This window comes from Pleurodeles waltl, chromosome 7, assembly GCF_031143425.1.
Source record: "Pleurodeles waltl isolate 20211129_DDA chromosome 7, aPleWal1.hap1.20221129, whole genome shotgun sequence".
Taxonomy (NCBI): Eukaryota; Metazoa; Chordata; class Amphibia; order Caudata; family Salamandridae; genus Pleurodeles; species Pleurodeles waltl.
Genome location: NC_090446.1, coordinates 470,584,686 through 470,600,164, shown reverse-complemented (window position 1 = coordinate 470,600,164; position 15,479 = coordinate 470,584,686). Strand labels below are relative to the sequence as shown.

Below are 15,479 nucleotides of genomic sequence, written 5' to 3'. Positions count from 1 at the left end.
GTGCTGCCAGATACTTAAGTACATTTGACTTGACAGCAGGGTATTGGCAAATCAAAATGGCACCAGGAGCAAAAGAAAATACATCATTCTCCACACCTGATGGGCACTATCAGTTTACTGTAATGCCCTTTGTTTTAAAGAATGCCCCTGTCACCTTCCAAAGGTTGGTGAATCAAGTCCTTGCTGCCTTGAAGTCCTTTAGTGCAGCTTATCTTGACAATATTGCTGTCTTTAGGTCCAGCTGGCAGGATCAACTGGTCCACCTGAAGAAGTTTTTGAAGGCCCTGCAAGCAGCAGGCCTCTCTATCAAGGCATCCAAATGTCAGATAGGGCAGGGAATGGTGGTTTACTTGGGACACCTTGTAGGTGGAGGCTAAGTTCAGCCACTCCAACCCAAGATCCAGACTATTCTGGACTGGGTAGCTCCAAAAACCCAGACTCAAGTCAGGGCATTCCTTGGCTTGACTGGGTACTACAGGAGGTTTGTGAAGGGATATGGATCAATAATGACATCCTCACAGAACTTACCTCCAAGAAAATGCCCAAGAAGGTAAACTGGACTGTAGAATGCCACAGGCCTTTGACACCCTGAAACAAGCTATGTGCACAGCACCAGTTCTAAAAGCTCCAGATTACTCCAAGCAGTTCATTGTGCAGACTGATGCCTCTGAACATGGGATAGGGGCAGCTTTGTCCCGAACAAATGATGATGGCCTTGACCAGCCTGTTGCTTTCATTAGCAGGAGGTTACTTCCCAGGGAGCATCGTTGGAGTGCCATTGAGAGGGAGGCCTTTGCTGTGGTCTGGTCCCTGAAGAAGCTGAGACCATACCTCTTTGGTACTCACTTTGTAGTTCAAACTGACCACAGACCTCTCAGATGGCTAATGCAAATGAAAGGTGAAAATCCAAAACTGTTGAGGTGGTCCATCTCCCTACAGGGAATGGACTTTATAGTGGAACACAGACCTGGGACTGCCCATGCCAATGCAGATGGCCTTTCCAGGTTCTTCCACTTAGAAAATGAAGACTCTCTTGGGAAAGGTTAGTCTCATCCTCTTTCGTTTGGGGGGGGGGGGGGGGCGGTGTGTAAGGAAATGCCTCCTTGGCATGGTTACCCCCTGACTTTTTGCCTTTGCTGATGGCAAGTTATGATTTGAAAGTGTGCTGAGGCCTGCTAACCAGGCCCCAGCACCAGTGTTCTTTCCCTAACCTGTACCTTTGTTTCCACAATTGGCACACCCTGGCATCCAAGTAAGTCCCTTGTAACTGGTACCCCTGGTACCAAGGGCCCTGATGCCAGGGAAGGTACCTAAGGGCTGCAGCATGTCTTATGCCACCCTGGGGACCCCTCACTCAGCACAGACACACTGCTTGCCAGCTTGTGTGTGCTGATGGGGAGAAAATGACTAAGTCGACATGGCAGTCCCCTCAGGGTGCCATGCCAACCTCACACTGCTAATGGCATAGATAAGTCACCCCTCTAGCAGGCCTTACAGCCCTAAGGCAGGGTGCATGGCATAGGTGCATGAGCACTATGCCCCTACAGTGTCTAAGCAAAACCTTAGACATTGTAAGTGCAGGGTAGCCACAAGAGTATATGGTCTGGGAGTCTGTCAGGATTAGGGATGTGCCCCCCTTCCCTCAGGGAGGAGGCACAAAGAGGGTGTAGCCACCCTCAGAGCTAGTAGCCATTGGCTACTAACCCCCCAGACCTAAACACCCCCTTAAATTGAGTATTTAGGGGCCCCCAGAACCTAGGAAAACAGATTCCTGCAACCTGAAGACGAAGAAGGACTGCTGACCTGAAGCCCTGCAGAGAAGACGAAGACACCAACTGCTTTGGCCCCAGCCCTACCGGCCTGTCTCCCCACTTCGAGAAAAACTGCAACAGCAACGCATCCCCCAGGGTCCAGCGACCTCTGAAGCCTCAGAGGACTACCCTGCATCTAAAAGGACCAAGAACTCCTGAGGACAGCGGCCCTGTTCCAAAGAAACTGCAACTTTGCAACAAAGAAGCAACTTTTAAAGTCCACACGTTTCCCGCCGGAAGCGTGAGACTTTCCACTCTGCACCCGACGCCCCCAGCTCGACCTGCGGAGAACCAACACTACAGGGAGGACTCCCCAGCGACTGCGACCCTGTGAGTAGCCAGAGTTGACCCCCCTGACCCCTCACAGCGACGCCTGCAGAGGGAATCCAGAGGCTCCCCCTGACCGCAACTGCCTGCTTCAAAGAACCCGACGCCTGGGAAACACACTGCACCTGCAGCCCCCAGGACCTGAAGGATCTGACCTCCAGTGCAGGAGAGACCCCAGGTGGCCCTCTCCCTTGCCCAGGTGGTGGCTACCCGGAGGAGCCCCCCCTCCCATGCCTGCCTGCATCGCTGAAGAGACCCCTCTGTCTCCCATTGAAACCTATTGCAAACCCGATGCCTGTTTGCACTCTGTGCCGCTGAGGGTGTACTTTTTGTGCTGACTTCTGTCCCCCCCCGTGCCCTACAAAAAAAACCTGGTCTGCCCTCCGAAGTCGCGGGTACTTACCTGCTGGCAGACTGGAACCGGGGCACCCCCTTCTCCATTGAAGCCTATGCGTTTTGGGCACCACGTTGACCTTTGCATCTGACCGGCCCTGAGCTGCTGGTGTGGTAACCTTGGGGTTGCCCTGAACCCCCAATGGTGGGCTACCTTGGACCCAACTTTGAACCCTGTAGGTGGTTTACTTACCTGCAAAACTTACAAATACTTACCTCCCCCAGGAACTGTTGAAATTTGCACTGTGTCTAGTTTTAAAATAGCTTATTGCCATTTTTGCCAAAACTGTACATGCTATTTTTCTGATTCAAAGTTCCTATGATACCTAAGTGAAGTGCCTTTCATTTGAAGTATTGATTGTAAATCTTGAACCTGTGGTTCTTAAAATAAACTAAGAAAAGATATTGTTCTATATAAAAACTTTTTGGCCTGGAATTCTCTTTGAGTGTGTGTTCCTCATTTATTGCCTGTGTGTTTACAACAAATGCTTAACACTACCCTCTGATAAGCCTACTGCTCGACCCCACTACCACAAAATAGAGCATTAATATTATCTCTTTTTGCCACTATCTTACCTCTAAGGGGAACCCTTGGACTCTGGGCATGCTATTTCTTACTTGGAAATAGTACATACAGAGCCAACTTCCTACAATGATTGTCTTGAGGTATCCGAAATGTGCACCAAACCGAGGCCGGATATTAAAGATACCCAATTGGAAGAAAATGACCAAATTATCTTTGTCGATGGCTCATGTTTGAGAGACTCAGTAGGAGTTCTGAGAGCCGGAAATGCTGTATGTACGATTATTGGTATCCTGGAAGCGTCCTGGCTTCAAGGAGTATATTCAGCTCAAGTAGCTGAACTGGTAGCTCTTACCAAAGCTTGTCATGTCCCTGCCCAGATGAGAGTGACTATCTATACTGATAGCCGATACGGATTTGGAATTGTCCATGATTTTGGCCAATTATTGTCACAGAGGGGTTATTTGAACTCCTATGGTTCGCCAGTGAAAAATGGTGAGAGGATTAAGGAGTTTTTGCATGCGATTCAGTTACCTCATGAAATTGCCGTGGTGAGATGCAGTGCACACATGAAATCACAAGACTTTGTTTCAATGGGAAATGGATATGCGGATCAAGTCGCAAGGTTTTGCGCATTGAACTGTATATCATTTAAGGATCAATGGGAATTGTTGCCTGAAAAAGAAAATGAGGTATGCACAGGTTACGCATTAAGGGTAATAGACACACTGGAAGAGTTGAGATTATTGCAAAGTCATGCTAGCAAGGATGAGAAGCGTTCTTGGGTTAGGATGCAATGCGTACAAAGACCAGATGACTTGTGAGTTTCAGATGAAGGGAAAATGGTTTTGCCTAACAGTCTTTTGTCACAGTTTGCAAGGTTTTACCATGGTCAAGCACACATTGGAAGGGATGCCATGATCAGGTTGTTCAAAATTGACTGGTTTAACCCAAAGTTCAGACAAGCTGCGGAAGTGATTTGCCATAGGGGTGTCATCTGCCAACAGATGAATGCGGGAAAAGTGACAGTGGTGAATTTGAGCCACATTGGGAGCGCTGGAGGTCCATTTAGCAGAATGCAATTGGACTTTATTGAGATGCCTGTGTGTGGAGGTTTGAGATATGTGTTGGTGATTATGTGTATTTTTAGTCATTGGATTGAAGCGTACCTTACACGCAGGAATGACAGTCTCACAGTAGCGAAGCTGCTGCTTAGAGAATTGATACCACGTTTTGGTTTTCCGATCTCTTTAGAATCAGACAGGGGAAGTCACTTCAACAACGAGGTGGTTAGGTTGCTGTGTGCAGCACTGAATATTGAGCAGAAGTTACATTGTAGTTACCGCCCTGAAGCATCAGGACTAGTGGAACAGATGAATCGTACCCTGAAGTCGAGAATGGCGAAAATGTATGCAGCTACGAATTTGAAATGGCCTGATGCATTGCCTTTGGTGCTAATGTCGATGAGAAATACACCTAATAGGAAAACAGGATTGTCCCCTCATGAGATTCTCATAGGTCGAGCTATGAGACTGCCCGCAGTGCCTGCGAATGCTCTTGTGAATATCACGGATGATATGGTGTTGGACTAGTGCAAGGGTCTGGCTGATGTGGTCCGCTCTTTTTCTCACCAGGTGGAAGCTACCACCCTGCCACCGATTAATGATCCAGGACACAACCTGAGAGCTGGGGATTGGGTTGTTATCAAGAAACACGTAAGGAAGACGTGTTTGGAGCCACGTTGGAAGGGGCCATATCAAGTGATACTAACGACTACTACTGCTGTGAAGTGTGCGGGAATTCCGAACTGGATCCATGCCAGTCACACAAAAAAGGTGACGTGTCCCACTGATGAGGAAGTTGAGTTATTGAAAGTACCAACAACAGAGAAGGAAGTCTCAGGGCTGGGAGTGATCGAAGGGGAACTGAGACAGAAGGGGGGCCGGTTGAGGACGGCTTGGTCACTCCAGTAAGAGACGAAGGAGAAGAGATCCAGAGGGGTGACAGTGAGCCTATCTCAACTAAGGCAGCAGGAGAGCCTAATCAGAGGAAGGTTATCCCAGAAGCAGAAGATTATGAGAATGAGCTAGAGCATTTGACAAACCCAGAAGGCAAAGGAGTTGAGGTGGAAGAGAGTCAGAAGACTCAAACTCCTCCTGAGCTGACTGCAGGTCCATCAAGAGAAAACACCATAGAGCAGAGAGAAGAGCGAAGGGTTGCCAGAGGAAATTTAAGAGCTGGAGAGATATTGAAAGGAGACAAGTGGCCAGAGTTTCAAGTGAAAAAGGGGGAAGTGGCTGTCGAAGATGCAATAGAGAAAGAAGTGGATTCTACAAGGAGAGAAGATCTAAGTGAAGGAGAGTTGCAAGGTGATCGCAAGTTGAAAAGGAAAAGAGTAGCAAACAGAAGGTACGCAGGTCCTGAATGGGCGTATGCAACAACAGCTGAATGACAACAAGAGTTCTTGGCGTTTTGCTTTGATCGAGAGATTCCAGGTCAATACTTTGGCACCTAAGTCTGGCTGAAGAGACTGAATTGGTGTAAAGATCAAACTAAAGTTGAAAATTGGAAAAGAGACTAAGAATTTACCGGATGAGACTTTGAAAACCTGAATTGACTTTAGAAAACTGATTTTGACAAGCTGCTAACCTGAATTGACAAGGGGGCTGGGGGTGAAACTGTAAGCTGTAAATAACTGCTGAAGGAAGATTTTTGCTTGCTTTGACTTGGCTGCGAGGAAACGAAAAAAAAGAAAAAAAAACAAAAACATTTTAACCATCCTCTGTTGTTGTTTGAATTAACAAATTTTCCACTTTCTGATTCTTTACAGATCATGGCTGACACTAGGCAGGATAATAGGGGGAGTAGGCGTTGTAAATATTTGGGTGTTGGTTTAGGTGTTGTGTGTGTGATATTCATTATGTTTGTGATTGTGGCTATGACACTAATGGATAAGAGTGGAACTAACAATGCTACAATTCCTGAGACTACCACTGCACTAAAGCTTGGGAGAGGTTTGAGCTGGATCTGAAATATTTGCATTAGGGAACTAATGCAAAGGGGGAACTTTCCACTAACGTTTTCTATCGCTTGCTGAGTGAGTATGTTGACACAATGGATGCGAAGGATTGCTTTGTGTGCACACAAATTCCTGTTTCAGTACAAGAGGGGGTTACCTATCATAGCTTGCCACTAACTTATGGGATAAGTTGTAGTCTGTTACTAACAAGGTTCTATAACCAGGAGGAGATTCAATATTTCTATTCGAATTATGACCTTGTGTTTTCTTATGTGCCTATAATAGGGGATTTGAGTGGGGTAGCTAGATACTCTAGTATAAAATTAGTTAAAGGATTCTTTGAGTCGACATTGACGATTAGTACTTCTTATGCACACCGCAATAACTTGACATGTTTGCTTACACCTGTAGAGAAAAGCTTTTTAGATCACACGGAAGATAGAAGAAGGGCATTAAAGGGTAGATTAGAAAAAGGATTGCAGCAGCGGCCTTTTGCTAGTAGTGATGGTTATGGTACAATTAGAGAACCAGGGAGATTAGCTTTAGATGCATTACACGTAGGGAAGCTTTGTATATCTAGGCCGAAATCATATTATGACAATGTGTTTGTGGAAATGAGTAAATGTAAGCATGTGCTTTTGTTTCAGAGTATATGGACGTTCATGTTAAATGGACAGGGTCCAGCGATCCCAGGGATCTATTACATATGTAGACCAAATGCTTATTACCGTCTTCCAAAGGGATGGTATGGGACATGCTATTTGGGGATAGTTTTCCTAAAGATTTATCAACTTGAGGATTTGAAAAGGTTTCCGAAGTTGTCTGAATTACATTGTACTAGACAGAAAAGAGAAACTGCTGCTGGTGTAGCAGGAGACATATTTGGGGCGATAAATCCTTTGGTAGGGGTTATTTTGAACTCCATAAAGATTCGGAAGTTGTCTACTATTGTGGATAACATGCTTACAAACTTTTCAGGGGCTATACTCCTGATGGATACTGAACTTGCTGCTGAGAGGGCTAGGACTCTTCAAAACAGGCTTGCTTTAGACATTCTTTTAGCGAAAAATGGCGGAGTTTGTAAGATGCTTAATGAGCGTCATTGTTGTGCATATATATCAGATAACAGTAATGAGATTAGAGGTATGCTTACTAATTTGACTAGGGATAGTACAGACTTAAAGGAATTGAAAGAACCAGGTGTCCGGGAGAAGGTTGGGAAAGGATTTGCTTCAGTGGGAAATTGGCTTAGTAACATTTGGCATGGGATATTGTTGAAAATTGAAGATGGCGAAAAATAATAAGAGGAGGGAAGAAAAACAAAGGGAAAAATTGTATAGGGAAAAATCAAAGGGGAAGAGAATAAGGGAGGAAATTGAATTGAAAGAATTTAAATGATTTAAAATTTTGGGAAGGTCTTGTGTGATGACAAGAATCATCAGAGGAGGGATTGTTGGAGTGTGTCTTTTAAAAGCAATATTAACATGAAAAGCTTGCAATGTATTGTGTAATGAAGCAGCATAGAAAATGTGTTAACATAGAAAATAATGCACACGTTTGAAATGTGCCCACAGGGAGTGGCTACCGTTGTATATGAAGACTAATTAAAGCTTGTTAATTCTGAATTATTATGCAATAATGTTTTGAATCTGTATTAGCGTATCGTAAATTAGAGCTATGTGATGAGGGTTGCTTATTAATTTAAGGGCCTTAGCTTAGCGAGGGTCTGGGCCTAGCTGCCTTGCCTCATATTAAACTGCATTTTCTAACCTGTAATGTACTGTTTTTCCTGAAGGACACAAGGCTGTACTTTTCCAGAAGTTATGTGTGTAGCAGTAGTAAATTCTTTCTCATGCGAGCCGACTTGCTCAAGGCGACGTTCTTGTTAAATGCAACAGTGTAATTCGTAACAGGTGCAAGATTAACAGAAGTAGGCGAAAACAACAGAGACACTGACTGGAGCGCAAAGTGTAACTTTTCTAACCTGACATTCCAATCGATGAAGACGTCAATAATGTGGACCAATCCGCGACATGAGAACTGTGGTTGGTGGAAAATTCTGGCAAGTTGCTTGAACAATCATTGGACAGAGATAACAATGCACCAATTATTATCCAATGAGGAGTTATGGGCTAATTTGGTAGTTTTGATTTAACGGAGTGACCCAAGAAGAAACGGGGAATATAGAGACTTCACCTTACTCACTCACAGAGACATTTCACTCTTTTGCTTTGTCCCGATACTTTAAATCATCCTCTACCCATCCTTACCTGATATTTTCTTCTCCTCCATATGAGGGAAGGTCCTATTCCTTAGCTATGCTATATTGAGACTATGCCGCGTCCTATCTCTGCTGATGAAGAATCGACTGATGTCCTGAGGACGAAGACTGACGCTGTTTGCTGATCCATTGGATTGGTAACTATCAGATGTGAAATTGTAATTGCCTGTTTGCCTTTTCTTTCTAGGTACCAACTGCTATTTTGATAGTCCTTAGTTTAGATGTTTTCTAAATTCGTGTTTACTAAATTGTTTTGCATGAAGCCCAACATGCTAATGCTGATTTGAGGTTAGTTAAGGCGTTCACTAATAACTTGGTGCAAATAGACAAATGGCTGAGTTCTTGCTTTGTTGAACTGTGTATTAATGAGACTTTGCTAAGTTGCTTCATATTAATGATGCGCCTGAATAATGAATGAATATGCTCTATGCATTGATTAAAAATTGTGTTCTAATTGCTGATTAGAAGAGGTTTCTAATTATATTAATTGCAAATGATATTAACAGAGATGACATTAGATTGTAACCAATAGGGAAATAAATATCATAACATATAAATAAATTGGTGTGGTTATTCATGACTGAAAGGTCATGGTGTGTTCAATTTTGATTCTTACTAAATGTTATTGAGTAGTTGGTTGATTAGATATTGAAAGTATTGATTGGTTTATTGATCTATTAATTTGTGATGTCAAGAAGAAATCTCGTACTGGGAAGTCCCCGAACGTGGTCCAAAGGTTCATCGACCTAGGCGTGTCTCCTTGTAAGTTTACTTATCAAGGCTCTGATGCGCTATCAGACTGAATCTGCTCAGTCAGGCAGACTCTGTTAGCCCGCTGCCTTCTTTTCTCTCATACTATAGTGGCAAAATTATGTGTTTTGAAACAATCAGTCCTATGTTTCAATCTTGGTTGTCCTACTTGATTAAATTGTTTGACCATGGGCAAATCCTGTTGTCCCTCTCCCCTTTTGTCCTTATCTACCATCATCTCATGGTCTGACTGAGCATCATCGTAAGGTAAAGATTTTAGAGTGGTTGCCAGCTCGTTTAGGATTGTTTCATAATCAATTGTTTTATATTCCACCAAAGTACCTGTAAAGATAAACATTTTAATGAAGCCGTCCGTGTTACCATGTTAACAAATGCTGCCCCTTGCACCTCTTCAAAGTGGTTGCTCCCAGAGTCAATGTTGGGAGATCCTGCTTGGTTGTGCTAGTTCAAGATTCCCAGCTGGCCTGTTTGTTTTACATGCCCTATTGATTAGCCTGCTTACCTGCTCCCAGAACTGCCAACTCCCACTGTGCCACCGTGTGACAAAAGATAACAGCTCCCATCACTCAGTCAGCTGGTGAGGGGCCGATTTCACAAACTAGATGGGAAAACTATCTGAAAGCCACTGCAAACAGTGGTTTTCAGCTCGTTTTTAGAGGCTTTCAACCTCTGACATTCATCAATGAGTGTGAAAACACCCAAGGACATCGGCAAAAGTTTCAGCAAGTTTTTGTTATTTTTTTTTTTTTTAGAAGCGGGGGCTTGGGACCGAGTTGGGGCAAAAGTGCCTTCTAGGGTACTTTTCAGCACTAGACCCCCGCCCCTTCACGCCCTGCCCCCTCCTCACACTGTGTAATTTTTGTCAAAGTTGGCAGGTCTGTGCATCAGTCCCTTGGCGAGCAAAAAATGTTGCACATTTGGGGGCATGTTTACAAGGGATTGGCGTAAGGCAGCGCCGTAGGTCTTCTTACTTTGCTGCCCTGCACCAATGTAAAAGGGCAGGAATGCAGCGTATTTATGAAATATGGTGCATTTCTATTCTTTCTCCCTGTGCTGGCACACAATTGGAAGCCTAGCGCCAACGCAGGCACCCTTGCACTATGGCGCGTTGCATGCAGGATTGTTTTTGTGCAGGAAGGGGCACCTTCCTGCACAAAAACAATTCCGAGAGGTGTTATCCTCTGGGAAGAAGAATAAACGAGAAGAAATACAAATATTTCTCCTTGTTACGCCAGCTTGGGGAGGGGTAAGGTTTTGGCGTTGCCTCAGATTTACAGACTCTTGGAAATCCTGGGCAATGTCAAAATCCATGGATGTTGCGTGGGAAACCCCAATGCAATGCCCATGGAATGCACCCTGGCACAGAGTAAGACAACGCAGTGACTTGTGCTGCTTTGTCTTACTCTATGTCTATGAGGCCATGAAAAGCCACGCAAAGTGGCTTTGCATGGCCTCACAGATATGGTTCAGAGGCTTGCACTGCCGGAGGATCAGAAAAAAGTGATGCTCTGACAGTGCAAGCCTCTTGTAAATATGCCGCTTGGTGTTTTGCAGGAGATCACTGCACGATAAACGACAAAAATCTAAAATGAGGGACAATCCTGCACCCTGCATCTTTCTTCGCTGAGCTTTACAACACTAGACCAGAGCTGCAAACCCCATGGGGAGCCCCATGGACCAGAGGAGCTGGTAGCGTAACAGTTGTGCCATGGGTCCTGCCAAAAGCAAGGTAAATGGATCATTTTTCTCCCGTCCACTATGTAGATACTAAAATGCAGCCATTATTTGGATAAATTGGGCTCATAACACTTCTGGGAGAAGTGTCCCTGCACCTGCTGCACTATTAATAGCTGCATCACTGAGGGGCCACATCCTCTGGGTCTTGCAGCTGTGATCCTGTGCTGCGACGCTCAAAAGAGGGGCCTGATGCAAAAAAGTAAAAGTAAATTGTTCCTCCTCACCACATGCACCACTGACAGTAGAGTACAACCATAATGTGGGTGCATTTGGTTCATAATCCTTCAGGAAAGCGGTGCAGCTGCACTTGCTACACTATTGATATATATGCCAATCATAGGGACCTCTTCCCCCTGGCCTTGCAACTATGGTCCATGGCTGTGACGCCAGGGGATGAGGATTCCTCCCATGGGTTTTGAGGCACTGGACGATGGCTACTGGCCCAGGGAATGACGGTCCTTTCCTGGGCCTTGCTGCTCTGGGTCATGGCTGCAAGGGTCATGAGACAGGGGGGCTGTAACACCATAGTTGTGCTACATTTCCTAATGCAAGCAACTGATGCTGGACAGTAAAACACAGCCATAATTTGAGTGCATATTGTGATTAACATCCTTTAGCTGTAGTGCCATCATACCTGCTGATAGCTACACTACTGAGAGGGACCCCATTCCACAAACCTATCGTCCATAGCCTAGTGCTTCAAAGCCCATGGATAGGTGCCTCCTTCTCTGTTTGCCCACCTATGACTGCAAGGCCCAGGGAAGGGTGAACCTCTTCTGGCCCTTACAGTGCTGGAACCTGACTATGAAGCCCATGGAAGAGAGGCAAGAAGAGAAGCAATGTGACATAGGCCCTCTTGCAAAGTAAAAGTGTCCCCTTGCACCGTCCACTGGCTGCACAGCCGTAATTTGTATAAACTGTCTACCTAATACTTCTGGGGCTCAACACCACAGTGCATACTGAACTACTGAAGGCTGTACCCCTGACATAAATCCATTAACATAGCCATGGTACAGGACTGCGAGGCATTTGCAATTGGGCCCAGAGGTTCACCCTACCCAACATCTTGCAGTGCTACAACAAAGCTATGAGGCCTATGCTAGGTACTCCCAATTCTCTAGGCCTCACAACTATGCTCTAGTGCTGCGTAGTCTAGGGTAATGCATCATGTTATGTAAACTCAGTGTATCTTTTCCACGTGCTAGGGGATAGTTGATCCTATAAGTGACTCAAAATGACATTTAAAGCAAAGAGCATATAAACTTTGTTGGTACATTTAAAAAGGGCAACTTTTTCATGAGTAAGCCAAGTGGCATTTAAAGTGATAGTGCTTTGTCTGTAGTGCTTTGATAAGAGTTAAACATGGATTCCTTTTGTAGCCCAATGTATATTTTTTACTCCTTCCGTCAGCCTTTAAATATGCTAATCAGTCTATGTAACACTTAGGCCCATATTTATACTTTTTTAGCGCCGCATTTGCACCACTTTTTGACGCAAAAGCAGCGCAAACTTACAAAATACAGGGCCATATTTATACTTTTTGACGCAAAACTGCACTAACGCAGTTTTGCGCCAAAAAAATTAGCGCCGGCTAACGCCATTCTGAAGCGCCATGCGGGCGCCGTATTTATTGAATGGCGTTAGTCGACCGGCGCTGCCTGGTGTGCGTGAAAAAAAAACACGTACACCAGGCAGCGCCGGCGTAGGGAAAAATGGCGTTTGGGCGTCCAAAAATGGGGCAAGTCAGGCTGAGGCAAAAAAATCGTCTTAACCCGATTTGCGCCATTTTTTTTGGCGCCCAGGCGCCATTAACATGACTCCTGTCTTAGCAAAGACAGGAGTCATGCCCCCTTGCCCAATGGCCATGCCCAGGGGACTTCTGTCCCCTGGGCATGGTCATTGGGCATAGTGGCATGTAGGGGGGCACAAATCAGGCCCCCCATGCCACAAATTTTTTTTTTTTTTTAAACTTACCACAACTTACCTTTTCTTCCCTGGGATGGGTCCCTCCATCCTTGGGTGTCCTCCTGGGGTGGGCAAGGGTGGCAGGGGGTGTCCCTGGGGGCTTGGGAGGGCACCTCTGGGCTCATTCTGAGCCCACAGGTCCCTTAACGCCTGCCCTGACCCAGGCGCTAAAATCCGGCGCAAATGCAGGTTTTTTAGTCCCGCCCACTCCCGGGCGTCATTTTTGCCCGGGAGTATAAATCCGACGCAATAGCATCGGAGTCATTTTTTAAGACGGGAACGCCTACCTTGCATATCATTAACGCAAGGAAGGTGTTCACGCCAAAAAATGACGCTAACTCCATGAACTTTGGCGCTAGACGCGTCTAACGCCAAAGTATAGATATGGAGTTAGTTTTGCGTCGAAAAAAACTACACAAATTCGGCGCAAACGGATTATAAATATGCCCCACAATTTTATTTTGTACTTTTGCGCCACTTTTGCGTCAAAAAGCGGGGCAAATGCGGCACTAAAAAAGTATAAATATGGGCCTTAGTGTGTCAGAAAGCATTTGCCTCACAATACACAGTGTTCGACATATGACTTCTCGTTCCGCTACACCTTCACCTCTGCTCACAGCTATCTAAGGAGCACCCTTATTTTCAGGTGGTTCATGGTCATCACAGTGAATCTATATAATGTGACACCTATTTCTAGGACACATTGCATATTAAAGTTAGAAACCAGTTTTTTGCGGTATTGCATAGCTACCGGTAGACCCGAAACTCACAAATTTTTAAACAGAAAATGGCTTTATTTTAGGTATCTCAAACCTAAAATTGCCTTTGTTCCAATGCAAGCCTATGAGAAAAATATGTTCCCCTGGTTCTTTATTTTTTTTAAATCTCCCACTTTGCAGTTTGAAAATGTTGCCATATATGGTATTGTCAATGGCCTTGCATCTAAATCAAATCAAGGCAGTGATCCTCCAATGTACTATTATGAGCACATATCTTACTACTCACTCAGATATAGAGAACGTCAACCCCCGTTGGACTTATCTGCATCATCCAGACCAGGATGCCACCTGTAGGATCACCCGCCATGGAGAACCTTCCACACCCTATAGAAATGGTTTTATCTTGGTTGAAAACACGCACTCTCATCCTCATTGAAGACGTAAGAGGTTACAAATGTTTTCTTCTCTATTGATTTTAGTAGGGCCATCCTCCAAAAACAATCTCATTCACCTTTGACTCCTGTCAAAGTGTTTTTAAATGTATATGTGTGCTCTGTTAAAACAAGTGATATACCTACTGAGACAAAACAAATATTGCACATTTGATACCTTATATCTTTTCCCTGTTAATGAAGTGTTCCCCAACTTGGATTACTGCTCCTGCAATTATACATCATACAGCATTCTTTAATATAGATTTTTTTTAGTTTTCAGTTTGTTTAGCTGCTACATAGATGCATATTGTTTGTCTGTAAGTGTATAAGTTGATATCCCTAATGTGTGAATTAATTAAAATCACTGAGTTTGTGAAACAAAAAAGATTTGTTGAAGTAATTGAAAGAAAAAAATTTGACCTAGAAACCTAGAATGTGAAAAAAAAAATCATTCTGTAGAACATTTACTTCATTTTTTCCTGAACGAATACTTACATGAAGCCCGGATAGCTCAGTCGGTAGAGCATCAGACTTTTAATCTGAGGGTCCAGGGTTCAAGTCCCTGTTCGGGCGGTCCCTCTTATTTTTCTCTTGAAATACACTATTGAATTATAAATTGTAATTTTAAGTGCAATTAATCGTATTGAGTCGGCAATTGTAAACAGTTATAAATTTAAAGAAAGGCACGCTTCAAGAAATACAACACTGCTTACTTTTTATTTCAATCTCTCTTTTAGTGCATGATTTTATATAGCCCAGGGATACTGCAGAATGAAACCTAAGTGTAATAAAAAAAAATGCACGTGTACTGCATTGAAGAACACCGAAATATAGATTTAGATAAATACTTACTTCCACGTTGTGGCGTCATTTATCTGCTCTTGTCTCGTCGTTTACCGATAGGCAAACGGTTCCGTGCTATTGGAGGTGTTAAAAAGAAAGATAGCTATGCTAGTTTAAACATTTGTGTTATTTACAAAGTCGCTCTTTTTGCGTGTGGCAACACGTTATTTTAAGAAAGGTTTCCAAGGGAGAGGATAATACGCGCCCATGGAAATAAAAGAAAGAATGCATTTATGTTGCATCGGACAAAGCGCGAGAGAGCCTTTCAGGAAACGCCAGCATACAAGTGACTTTTGTTGTCGCTGACTTTTAATTTACTCGCTGTTGTTGCGAGACACGGTGTTAATATAAAATGGGGTTTAAAAATAACTCTATTAGTACGTGGGCCAAAGATTCCTTGTCGCAGACTGCGGGATTATGGGAATAGAAGAAAGACTCGACATCGCCGTAGTTGGAAACAAGACAGCAACTCCAGTTTCCATTGAATTACGAGACGTTTTTGCAAGGAAAAATGTTTATTTGAAAGCTAAAAAGATGGAGAGTCCCTAGATTAATTCGGGAGTCCAGGTGTATGTGGGACTGCAACTGTGGGGACATTTCTCTGGAAATGTAGAAAAAGCTGTTTCAGCTTGTCCTAGCATATTTTACGGATCTCT

At 44.1% G+C, this 15,479-nt stretch overlaps 1 long non-coding RNA gene and 1 other non-coding gene across 2 annotated transcripts in view; one reads left to right on the top strand and one right to left on the bottom strand.

Moving 5' to 3' along the window:
- The window catches only part of LOC138247261 (uncharacterized), a 116,327-nt gene extending 101,146 nt beyond the window's left edge, over positions 1-15,181 (bottom strand). Inside the window, exons 1-2 of the long non-coding RNA XR_011194395.1 lie at positions 14,833-15,181; positions 14,476-14,581 (exon numbers count right to left, since the gene is read on the bottom strand). This is a non-coding gene — a long non-coding RNA (uncharacterized lncRNA). The remainder of the gene's footprint in view (positions 1-14,475; positions 14,582-14,832) is intronic.
- Positions 14,481-14,553, top strand: TRNAK-UUU (transfer RNA lysine (anticodon UUU)). The gene has a single exon. It is a non-coding gene; the product is annotated as a tRNA-Lys (tRNA).
- Positions 15,182-15,479: the final 298 nt, after the last annotated feature.